The sequence below is a fragment of the Phaenicophaeus curvirostris genome, chromosome 4 (assembly GCF_032191515.1).
Source record: "Phaenicophaeus curvirostris isolate KB17595 chromosome 4, BPBGC_Pcur_1.0, whole genome shotgun sequence".
NCBI classification, from domain to species: domain Eukaryota; kingdom Metazoa; phylum Chordata; class Aves; order Cuculiformes; family Cuculidae; genus Phaenicophaeus; species Phaenicophaeus curvirostris.
This window is the reverse complement of record NC_091395.1, coordinates 59,043,346-59,057,240: the sequence shown is the minus strand read 5'-3', so window position 1 is coordinate 59,057,240 and position 13,895 is coordinate 59,043,346. Positions and strand designations below refer to the sequence as shown.

At 41.8% G+C, this 13,895-nt stretch overlaps 1 protein-coding gene across 1 annotated transcript in view; it reads right to left on the bottom strand.

Moving 5' to 3' along the window:
- The window catches only part of CCDC149 (coiled-coil domain containing 149), a 457,725-nt gene that overhangs the window by 299,350 nt on the left and 144,480 nt on the right, over positions 1-13,895 (bottom strand). The window lies entirely within an intron of this gene.

Sequence of the window (13,895 nt, the reverse complement as noted above, 5' to 3'; positions counted from 1 at the left end):
GGCGGGAGGCGGGACGGCGGCGAGGGGGGCGGCGAGGGGGGCGCCGGGGCCGCCGTCACGTGCGCGGGCAGCGCCGCCAACCGCGGCTCCGAGCGACCGGGCCGCCCCCCAAGCCCACAGCGACCGGGGGAGGGACCGGCCCCTGCGCCCCCCCCCCCCCCCCCCACGCCGAGACCGAAGGTCTCGGCGTGGGGGGGGGGGGGGGGCGCGGGCCGGTCCCTCCCCCGGTTGAACTTGGCCCCGCAGCCGCCTCCTTCCCTCATCGGGGGGTTCTGCCCTAAGTCTAGCCGGTCCTGCAGTTTGGACTCTTTTCTTCCCCCTTCCTCTCCGCCTTCCCTTCCTCCTTTATGTTTTCCTCTTCCCCTTCCTCTCCTTCCTCTTCCTTCCTCTTCTACCTCTTTTCCTCTTCCCGTCCTTTCTCCTCTTCGTCTTCTCATCCTCTTCCCCTCGCCTTCCGCCTCCCTTCCTTCTTCTTCTTGCTCTTTTCCCCTTCCCTCCCTTCTTTCTTCTCCTTCTTCTCCTTTCTCTTTTCCCCTTCCTCTTATCCTTTCTCTTTTCCTCTTCCCTTCCTTCCTCTTATCCTTTCTCTTTTCCTCTTCCTTCCCTCTTCTTCCTCTTTTCCTCTTCCCTTCCCTTCCTTCTTCTCCTTTCTCTTTCCCCTTCCCTTCCTCCTTCCTCTTTTCCTCTTCCCTTCCCTTCCTTCTTCTCCTTTCCTTTCTCTTCTTCCTTCCTCTTCCTTCCTCCTTCTTCCTCTTTTCCTCTTCCCTTCCCTTCCTTCTTCTCCTTTCTCTTTTCCCCTTCCCTTCCTCCTCCTTCCTCTTTTCCTCTTCCCTTCCCTTCCTTCTTCTCCTTCCCTTCCTTCCTCTTCTCCTTTCTCTTTTCCTCTTCCCTTCCTCCTTCTTCCTCTTTTCCTCTTCCCTTCCCTTCCTTCTTCTCCTTCCCTTCCTTCCTCTTCTCCTTTCTCTTTTCCTCTTCCCTTCCCTTCCTCCTTCTCCTTTCCTTTCTCTTCTTCCCTTCCTTCCTCTTCTCCTTTCTCTTTTCCTCTTCCCTTCCTTCCTCCCCTCCTTTCTCTTTTCCCCTTCCCTTCCTTCTTCTCCTTTCTCTTTCCTCTTCCCATTCTCTTCCCTTTGCCTTCCTCCTCTATCTCTTTTCCTCTTCCCCCCTCCTTCCTCTTCCCCCTCCTTCCTCTCCCCCTCTCCTTCCTCCTCCCCTTCTCTTCTGCTCATCCCCTTTCCTTCCTTTTTTCCTCCCCCACTCTCCCCCAACAACAGTCTTTCCTTAGAGCTGTGAACTGCTCAGAACTGACTCAGAAGTGGCACCAGTTTGTGCCTCCCCACATCCAGCCCTTCTCCTGCCGCGGCCGCGGTGACAGCGGAGCCCGGAGCAGCAGGGAGCCCTCTCGGGCTAAGGGAAAACCAAACTGGTGGGCCAGAAGCTGTCGTCGGATTGTTCATCGGACACAGTGAAGTCACGCCGCATGTAATGATTTTAAAGTGTTTGCCAAGCAATTAGCAGAAATAGGCTAGATTAGGCTGACGGTGTTCCTTGAGCGTTCCTTATCCCATTCGCGTGGCCCGCACCTCAAGCACCATCCTCTACAAGGGGAACATTTTCCTCATCAGCAAACATTGGTATCACAAAACTCAGATAATTATAAAAGGAAGGCAAGTAACATAGGTGGTAATTTCTTTCAGAATGATTGTTCTCTAAGAGCAAATTACATGTATTTTATTTAAAGGCAAATACTACCTTTCACTTCCAAATCATAACCAGGTGGGCCAGTGGTTGATTGAGCAGCACCTAGCACACATGTAACAGCCCAGAGCCACCAGTGGGAAAGACCCGAGAAGGTTTTCTGCCACAACTCTGATCAAAAGTCCACTGAAACTCCTCACTCACCCAACATTTTAAGGAAGAAACTGCCATCTAGTAATACCCATGGAATCCTTTGCCTGTTCTATTTGTTGAAGATATCTTATTTTCTTCAGTCTCCAACTGTGATGTGAGCATGGAATACCATGAAACACACCCAAGTGTAGTGGGAACTCAGCTTTTTTTTTATGCTAGTTGGCTTTGTCTGAAGGAAGGCTGGCCAAGAATATCTGAATTCATCGTCCAGAAGAACCTTTGTGACAAGCAGCTTTGTTTCATACGCGGCCACAGAGCCTTTCATCCTACCTTAAACCAGCTAAAAATACAGTAGGAAGGTTCCCAGAAAGAGACTATGGAAACTATGTCAGAAACAAGGTGTCTACTATGTCCACAATGATTTGTTTCTCAAATTGCTTAAGTATGTCCCTTCAGAGACTTCAGCCTGTCAAGGCTGTTCATCAATGGCCCACAAAACTTCATATGGTTTAAGAATTTATTTCAACTTTTCAGACAGCAGCAATTAAAGCATAAAATCCCCTTCTACTTCACCATGCTTCTTGGATTGTTTTCTTCTCTTCCTTCTGAGGAGCTCAGCATTCAAAGCGTCTCTCTTCTAAAACTTTAAGCAAACAGACATTGCATGTTTCACCTTCATATTAAGTCTTAGTGTATTCCATCCCAAATCTGTACTCCGGCATAGCCTGACCTCTGAGCTATTTATGCTGTTCAGATCAAGTTTGCACTTAAATTCTATGGTTTGAAACCAAGTTCATTTCTGCCTGAAAATCCCAAAGTTTGGATTCTCTTCTATTTCTTTTCTTTTTTTTTTTTCTTGGTTTGTCTTTTCTTTTTTTTTCTTGGTTTCTCTTTTCTTTTCCTCATCCCCAATACCTGATGTATTTATACACTACAGTAGATGGTATTTCCCCTAGCAATGGACACAGTACCTGCCCCTCCAAGGCAATGTTCCTTAAAATTTTCCAAACAGATTATAGGTTCTTAAATATTTGGGGGCTTTCTTATCTTTTTTCTTCAAACATTATTCCTTGTCCTGCTGTTAACCATTTGCTTTAGCTCAAAATCTCTTCATCTGAAGTTCAGAGAGCTGCCCCTGGGGGAGCATCACTGGCAGGAGGTTGGGCTTAATTGTGCAGTGATCAGTTACTACTCGAGATCCAGCTGTAGCCTTTTATTATAGCTGTGAACTGCTCAGAACCTATTCAGGACCTCTGCAGAGCACGCTTATGCTGGCAGCAAAACAAGCATTATGTATTGCTCCTCTAGACCATTTGTAAATGTTTTTAGTCAACCAGCTATTACTGAAATGGTTAATAATCTATTTGTCTATCACATGATTTAGCACGCTAGCATCATTGTTACTGTGATGCTGGTGATGAAGCAAAAAACTTTGTATGTTACTTATAGAATCACCAGGTTGGAAAAGACCCACAGGATCATCAAGTCCAACCATTCCTATCAAACACTAAACCATGCCCCCTAGCACCTCATCCACCCATCCCTTAAACACCTCCAGGGAAGGTGAATCAACCACCTCCCTGGGCAGCCTCTGCCAGTGCCCAATGACCCTTTCTGTGAAAAATTTTTTCCTAATGTCCAGCCTAAACCTCCCCTGGTGGAGCTTGAGGCCATTCCCTCTTGTCCTGTCCTCTGTCACCTGGGAGAAGAGGCCAGCACCCTCCTCTCCACAACCTCCTTTCAGGTAGTTATAGAGAGCAATATTCTATTACTATGTGTAACCAAACATAATAAAAGCCACAAATAACCATCATCTAATATCCCACCCCAGTGTTCCAACAGCTCCATAGAGAAGATGAAGTGTATTCAGTCCTGTGGGCTGGAAGGAGTGAAGTGGAGATAGAATAAAAATTCCTGTAAGGAAATTGGAACAAGTGGATTGAGGAGTGGTAGAGGAAGTAGCAAAATCCAGGAAATGTTTGAATAACAAAAGTAACCTCGGATAACCACTAATACTTTATCAGTGCTGAAAGAGGCCTGGTGCAGGTGAAGGACAATTACTCAATCTCTTCAGAGATACACACAGCTTAGCACTGTGAAACTTGCTGTTAGGATGTGCCAGAGTAAATAGGTAAAGGATAACGAAGCAGCTAGAAAGGCATCTTGAAAAACACAGTCAAGAATTTATTTTGTTTTGCTCTTTGCTTTCATGTTTTCAGCTTAAAGATTATTCAAAGTCTATTAAATAAATTAGAAAATGTTTTCTTTGGGGCGGTGGGGTGGGTGTAGGGGTTGAGGGTTTTTTATCCGTAAAGCCTGTCTGGTATGAGAATAATGCAAATCAGGGTGAAGCTTTCAAACTGAGGCTCGTCCCGTCTTCTCACAGACAGCACATTCTCATTCTCCTGAGGCTGGTGCACAGAGACAAGACTAAGGGCAGGGACTGCTGTTTGAGCCAATAATACATCTGGTATCACGAAATGCCAAGTTTTGGTAGAGGCAACTCAAAAAGTAAACGTCCCCCGTTGCTGTAGGCAAAAGCAAGAACATCATGAATAAACCTTTCTTTTCTTTATGCAGAGTGATCTCTTGAGAAATTCCCTGAAAATCAAGGCTTCCAGAGTTTTCTGGGTTTTGTGAGAAGCACACAGAAAATTTGAGATAACATTCATCTTCAACTTAGGTGTTCCATGTAAGCAGACAGATGGGTATCAGAACAGTCCAAAGGAGATCAAGATTCAACTCACCTGTAGCCTCTAAATTAAGGTTCTGCAACACAAAGTGATGCTCTGTGGCTGTACGTTTTGTTTAGGCAGTTTAGTGTCCCTTTAATAATCGGTGCAGTGTTTAAACTGAGTGCTGTCGTCCCCACCAGTTTTAAAGCTTGTAATCATAAACACCTCAAAATGTTTTATGGCTACTATATTTTATCCACTATTGTAACTTTTCTTCTCCAGGGTTCAGTATTAGCAGATACATGTAACTTCATTTATTCCTGACTTTACTGGACTTCATTAGTCGAAAATCCCTTCTCACAGGGCAAAAGCCTAAATACTACATATTCTGAAATAAAGTCAAAAGCTGTCCCTGTATTTTATTTGCAGGTGAAAAAACCCACCACCTCTGTTTCTACTTAGTCTATTCATAAGTGCATAAAAGCCTTTTAAAGTCAATTAAGACAGTCCATAAAAGCTGAAGTGGAAAAGCTTTAAAAGTCCACTGATAGGTTTTCTATTAGGCTAATACTTCAAAGCTTCCTTAGCACCTTCCATCAAATGATTTCATTTTGCTTTATGAACACCTCTGGAGCTAAGTATCACATCCTTCTAATATTTGAGGAGATCAACAGCTTAAGTACCAGACCATTCGAGAAGTCAAGCAACATTGTTAGACAATGTTTGTAAAAGCAATTAGCCCCACAGGAGCAAAAACCTACTTATAGCAGAAATAAGTGGAGATTCCAGAGTGTTTGTGTTTCTATTTAACTTTCAAGATAATTCGTGTCTATAATTCAAAAATGTAAGATTAAGCATAATTGAGAATGAAACCACCAGTGGATGAGAACACGGCAACCACTGTCACCTGCAAAAATACATTTCAGTGCTCTGCTTTTCACTGGCTTCTTTCTGTCCTCTAGCTAAAATCAGAGGGCTTTTTTCCACCTTCTTTTTTTTTTTTACAGACAGCCCAGTTCCAAGCTACCTGAGAGACCTGGAGTTCCCAGAACAGCTTCCATACATTGGATTCATTAGCTTCAACCACAACTGCTGCATGTGCAGATTTTTCAGTGTTAGCCTAACAGATCGAGATTAATCAAAATACAGCTCTTCTAAAGTATCCCAGAATAACACTCCCAAGATCCAATTGCCACTGTTCAAAAAATACAGGGTACTGCTGAAAGAAAATTCCATTTTGAAAACTGAATGTCGTTGATCAGAATAAGGAAAATGGATACTTCCCATCCACTGAATGGTGGCGGTATAGAATTTATCAGAGTTAGGTCTTCTGAAGTTCTGTTATGTCAAATATACTACTCATGATTGTATATATCGCTGTAAAAACTGAATATTTTCAAGGAGCATATTAAGCTAGGTGACTAACACCTGCTTGTTATTCCCCTCATCAAAAAGGTGGACGTATAGTGGTGGAGTCTCGGCTGTGTACAGTGACAGACGAAACAGTCCTTGCGACTAAAGCAGAAGATAGTGAGCTCCTAGGCAATTATTAGTTACCGTTGAAATTTGTTATGCCAGACTGTACTTACGGTTTCTCCGTGCTTACTGCACAGACTAGTTTTACCCTTGTTTCAGAAAGTTCAGTTACACCAAAGAAATAACTGGCACTGGCTTTGGCACTCAAGGGTCTTCATCCCAGAGCCGAGTCCAGGCTGTAAAGAGTCTTGAAGGAAAAAAAAAAAGACCTCAAATATAATTAATTTTTATAAATTTGTATGTAGTTTTCGCCATCCAGCACTGTTGTGCTTCATTCAAAAGGTAAAAAGATAATGGAAGCTAGATGACTGATCTCTGGGATAGGATGGCAGTTACAAGAATAAGAGGACAGTAGAAGAGTTTTTGTAAATGCTGCTATGCGAGACAATCAGCAATTAATAACAAAGTTCTTTAAAGCTATCTAAATGCAAAGACCAACAGCAAATATACAACGTCAGAGAAAATAATACCTTTTCCAAAATGCTTTGGTATCACCATCAGTCTACTATTTGCCTTGCTCAAGTTCAAATTCAGTTGCTTGTTCTTCATCCATGAGCTAATCCCATCCAAGCACTAGGTCATCTCGATAATTGAAGTTACATGAAATAGGCAACTGAATGAAGTAAAGCTGATTATTCAAGAAGAAAGGGGAAAAAACTGCCAGGAGTTTAAAAGCTAGATTACATGAATTTTTGCTCATCTCAAAAATGCAAGAAATTATTTTCCTTAAGTTCTGTAAGATCAAGTGTGTCACTGATTAAAACTTTGTCTGCTGAAGTGGAAGAGCAGAACACTGATGGGTTTGATTGTCCTGCAAGCAAGATATTTTCAATGAGACTGTTAACAAAATGAAGCCACTATGATAATTTAATTCCTAGTTCAGGCCTTCCAGAAGCTTTTCAACATGAGTAATCTCCAGCAGTTCAATACCCCCAAAATTATAAATAACAGCTAGTGAATGTGGGCCATTCAAATGTAGGCAGGCATGAACTTATGAGGTAGTTCATAACTTCTATAGTCTCACCACCAATTAACAATGTAAATATATTACTAAAGCCCTATCAGATTATAGTTTCCCAAAATAACAATTCTATGATTGCGTTTCTGTGATTATAGTTGTGAAGTAACTGTATCAAAGAGGGGGGAAGGGAGATTTTCACAGAATAACCCAAATCAGCAGGAATCAAGATGGTTGGCCTGTCGCGCATCTCTGCCTCTAGTGCAAATATCTTTATATCTGAGAAATAAACCCCACAGCTACTCTGCTTGCTTCATTAGCAAATACTGAGTGGTATAAACAATGCAGATTCACCACTATTTTATCAATCATGGTAAAGATGTCGTGTAAGAATGATTCTACTGAAAGGTATGATGAGATCTCTTGTCATCGCTCAGATAATGAAAATGTAGCTTTGCCGCTCAGCACATTATTCAAAGCTTATTGATAAAGCAGTAGGAGTTCATTATCACAAAGTATATTAACAGATATTAAAAAAATAAATATTTGGCTATTCTTTTGGCACTGTACGCTGAGTTGTGTGGGGAGGAGAGGAAGACGCTCCCAGTCACACGCTGCAGAACTTGGGGATATTGCGTTTAGCAGTCTTTTACAAAATCACAAGAAAAGCTTTGATTGATAAAGAACTCCATTTTTACACAAGAAGTACCACAAAGAGGCAGCAAACCCTCAGAAATAATTGATATTTCAAAGGCTTTGACAGATCATTAACTTTGGATTTCTTTAGTGACATCATCCTATTTGATCCAATTAATAAAAACAAACGGACTAGGAGAAAACGCAGGCAGGCGCTTGTAGCAGACATGGTAGCGTAGGTTGTCCTTTCTGCTATGTCGTGCCCCAAATCAAGGGAAAGAACAGTATTTTTTCTTAAAGCAGGTTAAAGTGAATCCAATGAAAGGCAATTAGACTTCCCTGCAAATTTTTACTTTTTTAACGTCTAAGTTTGGAAGCAGTAAGAACAAAGATTTGCTGCTTTGTTGCTAATTTAGGAAGCTCTCTTCTGAGTCTAGACAGTCCAGCATTGATAAAGTTGTTTTTATAATCAGATTAGTTTGATCAAGAGACTGCTAAAAAAAGCAAATTAATTTCTGCAACCTCGCTGTACCTAATGAGAGCTCTAACCATTAGTCTCCCATCCAGCCAGTAGACTACAAACCGTTGGATTCTTAAGCTTTACTGGCAAAGATAATATTCACTGCAGGCAATTATTGTGTGAAGAACAAGTATGATACAAAGGAGATCATGAAGTAGGCAACTGCCATTCATACAAGTGAATATTTTCCTATTAATTTTTCCTTCCATAATTCTCCTCCATAAATAAACAGGATTTCTCTAGGCTGCAGCAAAATCTACCACCCATTACCGTTGGTCAGTGCTGGAGAATGTGGAGAACAAACCTTTGGTTGGTGTGTTTGGATTTAAGTAGCAGTGAGTCCAACAAGGAGCTTCAGAGCAAAAACATGAAAAGCACAGCCCTGCTCCAACATCCAAAATGAAATAAATATTCTGATGTTCTTGGTTCCATTTCTATATGGATTTTTTCTTCACTGCTGGTTTCCTTACAGGGAGAGGCTGTTCATCGTCCATAAATTTACCGAAAATGAAATGACTGTTTTCAACAAACAGGGAACATAATTTTGAACATAAAGACAAGAATTTTAAATTCTTGCCGGTTCTCATCTTTGATTTCTGCTCTTAACCAAATTATTTTCCCAGGTGGGCAAAAGAAGCAGTAATTTCATTTAACTTCCATTATATTTTGTAAACCAGTAACTCATTGGAACAAAGGCATCAATATCCTCTTGGACAGCTCAAAAGAACATTCTGTGAATCACTCTGCTTTTAACCTGCTGCTGCTATACAAGTTGTGAGCCTTTCAGGAAAGGTTCACAGGGCATGAAATATTTTAAAAGGAAGATGCTCGCCCTGTGTCAGTAACAGGCTTATCAGCCACTCATTGTTTGAGATGCAAAAATGAAACAACCTCAAAGATACCATTCAAAGGTTTGAAAGGTCAAGTTCAGTTTGTGACTCTAAAATGACACAGTAAACACTAGGAACTCATAAAGCTGAAAAGGTTGATATTTTTGAGGATAAAACGGGTTATGAATACAAGCAGAAGTGGTTTCATTACATGGCTGGATGTACAAAGCAGTCAGAAAATAGGTCCACACCAGCAGCCTTCCACTTGTATGGAGCCCAATAAGCGCTCGATGCTTTAAGTGTTTATTGTTTATGCTGCTGGAAGCAATGAGGCTGGGAACAGTAATGTGATATGCTTATAAAATAAAATGTGAATCCAAATAGAAGGCAAGAGCCTACATTAGCTAAAAGAATAAGACCAACCCAAAATAGTAAGTGTTTAGAGCCACAGGAAATATTTATTATCAACATTAATTTGTGTTATGTTTTATTTTTCTGTACAACATAACTACTGCATAGCTTTCACAGCTGGAAAAAAAGCTTAAAGAACCACTCAGAGCCAAGATGTACACAAAGGGAAAATTATTTTATCGTCTGTCCAACATACATTCAGTGTTCCTGAGAAACTACCAGATCTGAGCTGAAGCTGCAAAACCAGAACACCTTCAATCAGCAGAATCAGTTGATTACCACTGCGACAGGAATGTTATTTTACTGCTGTTACCATATTTAGTTTAATCCCTTGATACTGGAAGCTGGGATCTCCTTGATGCCAGCCACTTATCTCATGCGCATCAGTGCAAATTAGCCCAAGCTTGTCCTTTGAGAAAGGAAAAGTGAAGAGAGGCAAACACTCTCATACAATGGTATCATCCTGGTTTTAAAGCTCAAAAATATCTGACCCTTGTATTGCTGGGGCCAATGCCCAGTTTTGTATCAGAACAGTTCTAGGACACACGCCACAAAAGAAAGCTATGAGTGTAAGATGTATTAGTAGAAAATGAACTAGGCTGTCCTAGTAGGTCATTTTTCTCTCTCTGCTTCACATATGTAGATCTTGAAGTTAAATAGTTTTAAAATGTCAAAGTACAAGATTATACCTCTAATAATAAAAGATGTTTATTATTAAAACCTCCAGCTGTTCTAGAAGCAAGATATATGGATATTCCTCACAAATTACACTAAGTGAATAAATTCAGGTACTTTAGAATACAACTCTGCTTCCTAGCATCATGGTGTGGTATGGCTTTTTAATGCTAAATTGTGAGAAAATGAATAAAACTATAGCAATCTGCTTACAAATTAATAACTGCAGGCTGATTGGATGGAAGGAAAAATATTTGTCCTTTGACTTTTGTTATCTTTTTAACTGACATATTGAAAGCTAATCTCAGCACTTTTTCTTTATGCTTCATTTCTTATGGCAAATAATTAGCAGTTTCCAATATGCGTTGTGTAGCAGCGCAGGCTGAGGGCTACACATCACAAACTAATGGCGATTCACAAGCCCTGATCCAAAAATGTAGAAGGTGATTGGAAATTGCGCTATTGCTCTGCCAAGTGAAGCTGACCAAATGGATACAGAACAAACTACCACAAACTGGCCCTTGTCAACAGTGCTTCAGCTTCAGCAGATGAATACAGGTACAACAAATGGATACATAATCCCAAAAGGATCTTATATGCCTGTCTTTTCCAGTGGTACATATACAAATTCCCCCAAAAGCAGTGCAGGTTTTTTTTTAGAGACCTAGTGAAGCAGGAAGTCACCACTTTATTCTCTGACAAAACTCCTAAATGCTAGAAGATTCCTACACATCCAAAACCACAGTATGACTGTTAGCTTCTTTGTGTCTCCATAATGTTAGTAGCTGTGCACTTAAACATAACTTTATGTACTCAGTCATTATTACCTATAAAACTACCTCTGTACCTAACAAACCTAAACAGTTACAACCTCACATCAGTGTTAGCCCTTTACTGCTTTGAGGTATTACACTAACACAATTAAGATGGAAGAATCCTCTCTTCAAAAAATATACTCCTTGCACTTAGTACTATTTTCCTATTATCTAATCCATTCTATACTTTCAGAAATCCCGCACTATAAATACTTTATACAAACCACGTATTTTCAAAAACCATCAGAACTCTTCTGGTAAAAAAAAAAAAAAAAAAAGACTGTAAGTAAACAAAGCATTGGTTTTCCTTTTAGACTGTTCCAAAGCAGATAACCAACTAATCCTAAGGGAGCAATTCCTCAGTACTCCAAAACAAACATGTATACACCCTAGCTAGTAGTCTGAATGCTCTGAAGCAACATTAGTAAGGCAGGAAACGCAGCAGAAAAGAGCTGAAGTTGGTCAGGGCAGCTGATGTGCTTTTTTTCAGGATCCTTTGGTCCACAGGCCAGCAGAGACACACGGGGTCTTTTAGTCAGCTGTGGCATTTCATGGAACAAAAGGCAGGGGAAGCTGCATTTCTATTTGACATTAACAAACTCCTGTATGTTTTGCTGTTTCCAACTTCACCCCCATTTACTGCAGTCTGTAGCACAAGCAGCCAAAACCAAAGCTCTGATGATGAGCAGGACTGCAGGTGGTTTTAACTGTTCCAAGAGGGAGGCACTGACCTTCATCCACTCACAGGTAAAGTGGCCTCATTCCTACACTTCCTTCTTGATCACCTTTGTTTCTTTGGGCAACCTTTTTGACTGTTTTTTCCAGGAGAAAAATAAGAAAGAAGTTTTACCTTTCAACACCTACGACAACCCAGGGCTGTTCTCAAAACCAGGTTATTCTGTGTGGATATTGTATCCCCAAGGTAACTGTAATTAAGGTTTCTGATACAGTTTCCCTTTAGGACCTATAAAATATCTTTCTCTAAGCACCCATGCTGTCCCTTTCATTTTTTTCAAAGGGGGCCGGTCATGTCTTAGGTAACTTACTCCCTTCACACTGCCACACGGCTCTAAAAGTGCATGTTAAACAGTGAAATTTGTGATCAGTCTAAGGTGCCCACAGTGATTTCTGAGAGCCCCAAAGCCTCACATGCTTTCATTGAGAAACCAGTATTGTGCAGTAGCTCTGCAATTGCACAACGCCTGCACAAAGACACTGAGTTTCCCTGTTCCGACCTCAGGGCCACTCTCCGCTAGGGGATTGTTGGTGAAGGAACGACTGTGTATTTAGCACACACAGTCCAGTACAAAAAAGTATTTTCATCTTGAAGTATTTCAAGTGCTTTGCTTGTCCACTCTTTGGAAGGAAAAAAGCGCTTTCCAGGGAATCGTGACACAAATGTCACACAAGTATCAAACCCACTAGGCTCCCAAGATGCTTGAGCTTCAGTATCATCTCAAAGTATCAGCCCCCAGAGGGATCCTAAGAGCCAAGCTGCTTCCCAGAGCTTGTGCTCCTGTTGCCAGGGAGCCTGGGCCTGCTCTGCCCCCATTGACAGCTGGGACAGCCGACAGCCTTCCAATTAGGGCAGTGACACAGCAGCACCCCAGTGCCATTAGGTGAGCTGCACAGGTGTCACTGCCTTAATTGCGAGGTGGCAGGGCTGCACAGCTGTCAGGACACTGATCTGACCAGTAGGATTTGCATTCCTGGTAGTAAAGAGAGTGAACGATCCCGGCTAGCTGTCACAACCCAAGCTGAGTTTGTAGGTATGACAATTAAAAATAGGAGGGGAAAAAAAAAAAAAAAAAGAAATCAAAGCCAAAGCCTCTCCCACTATGTCAAGTCCCACTCACAGCCACAGCCATCTGCTCCCCCATTCCCAAGTACCACAGCTACTGCAGTTTATGCCAGCTGGTTCTGGGGTCCTCAGGGGATTTCCTGCTGAGAACTGGCTGTGTTCGTGGACCTTCCCATACCCAGGAAAAGTCGTACAGAAGGTGGTTCCACACCATTTAGCTGCAGGCTGCACACCATTACTGGAGAAACTCTTACCTGCGAGCGGCCATTTTTCAGCACTGCACAAAGCAGCCCCCTCTGCCCCCTCAGAGGAGGAGACACAAGCCACCATGAAACCCCATGGAGCAAACTGGAGCTATCCTAGAGCAGGAATTCATAAAACAAACACTTGCATGTTTAGAAATACTAGTTTAAAATCAAACTGCTTTAGAAGTTCAAGATCCCCATGTTTCAAATAAAAATGCTTGTAACTGTGGTCAGAAAACATGATTTAGTTTAACATGTTATGAAGAGTCAGCCTCCCTCCTTCCTACTGGAAATTCTTTCATAGGGCAGGGAAGTCCAGACCATCCCACAGTGTCTGAAGTGGGGGAGATCCCACACACCCTCACTAGCTTATCAAACTTGACACAGGCTCACAGTCCCACTGTGCATTGTAAACTCACTCACATTTTCAGCATCAGACCCATTTTCTCCCACAATATTGTTTCCATTGCTAACAAAAAAGTTTTCAGAACTTCTCCACTCACCCTCACATAAATGGCATTTTAGTAAAAAAGTTGGAATTGGAAAAGAATCCTCAAGTTACTTAATTCCATGTAATTCTTGTAGCCAACTGCTACTATTTATATAGGATACCCCAATACTGGTGCTTAAAACTAGCCTTACAACTGTGGTTAGTTGCCAGCTCTCCAAACATAACCTATTTTTGGCTCAGCCTTCCAGTATGACAGTACATGGCATCCCTTCTAGGGGAACCTGTTCCAGCAAGAGCTGCTCCAGCTCCTCTTTGCTAGAAGGACCAAATCTCAGCCTATTTCAGGGAGAGGAAAAACTGAAATCTGACCTAATGTTACATCACAGAACCCCAAAATGGGTTGGAAGGGACCTTTAAAGATCATACAGATCCAGCCTCCCAGCCACAGGCAAGGACATAAAGGTTGCTCAAAGCCCCATCTAGCCTGGCACTGA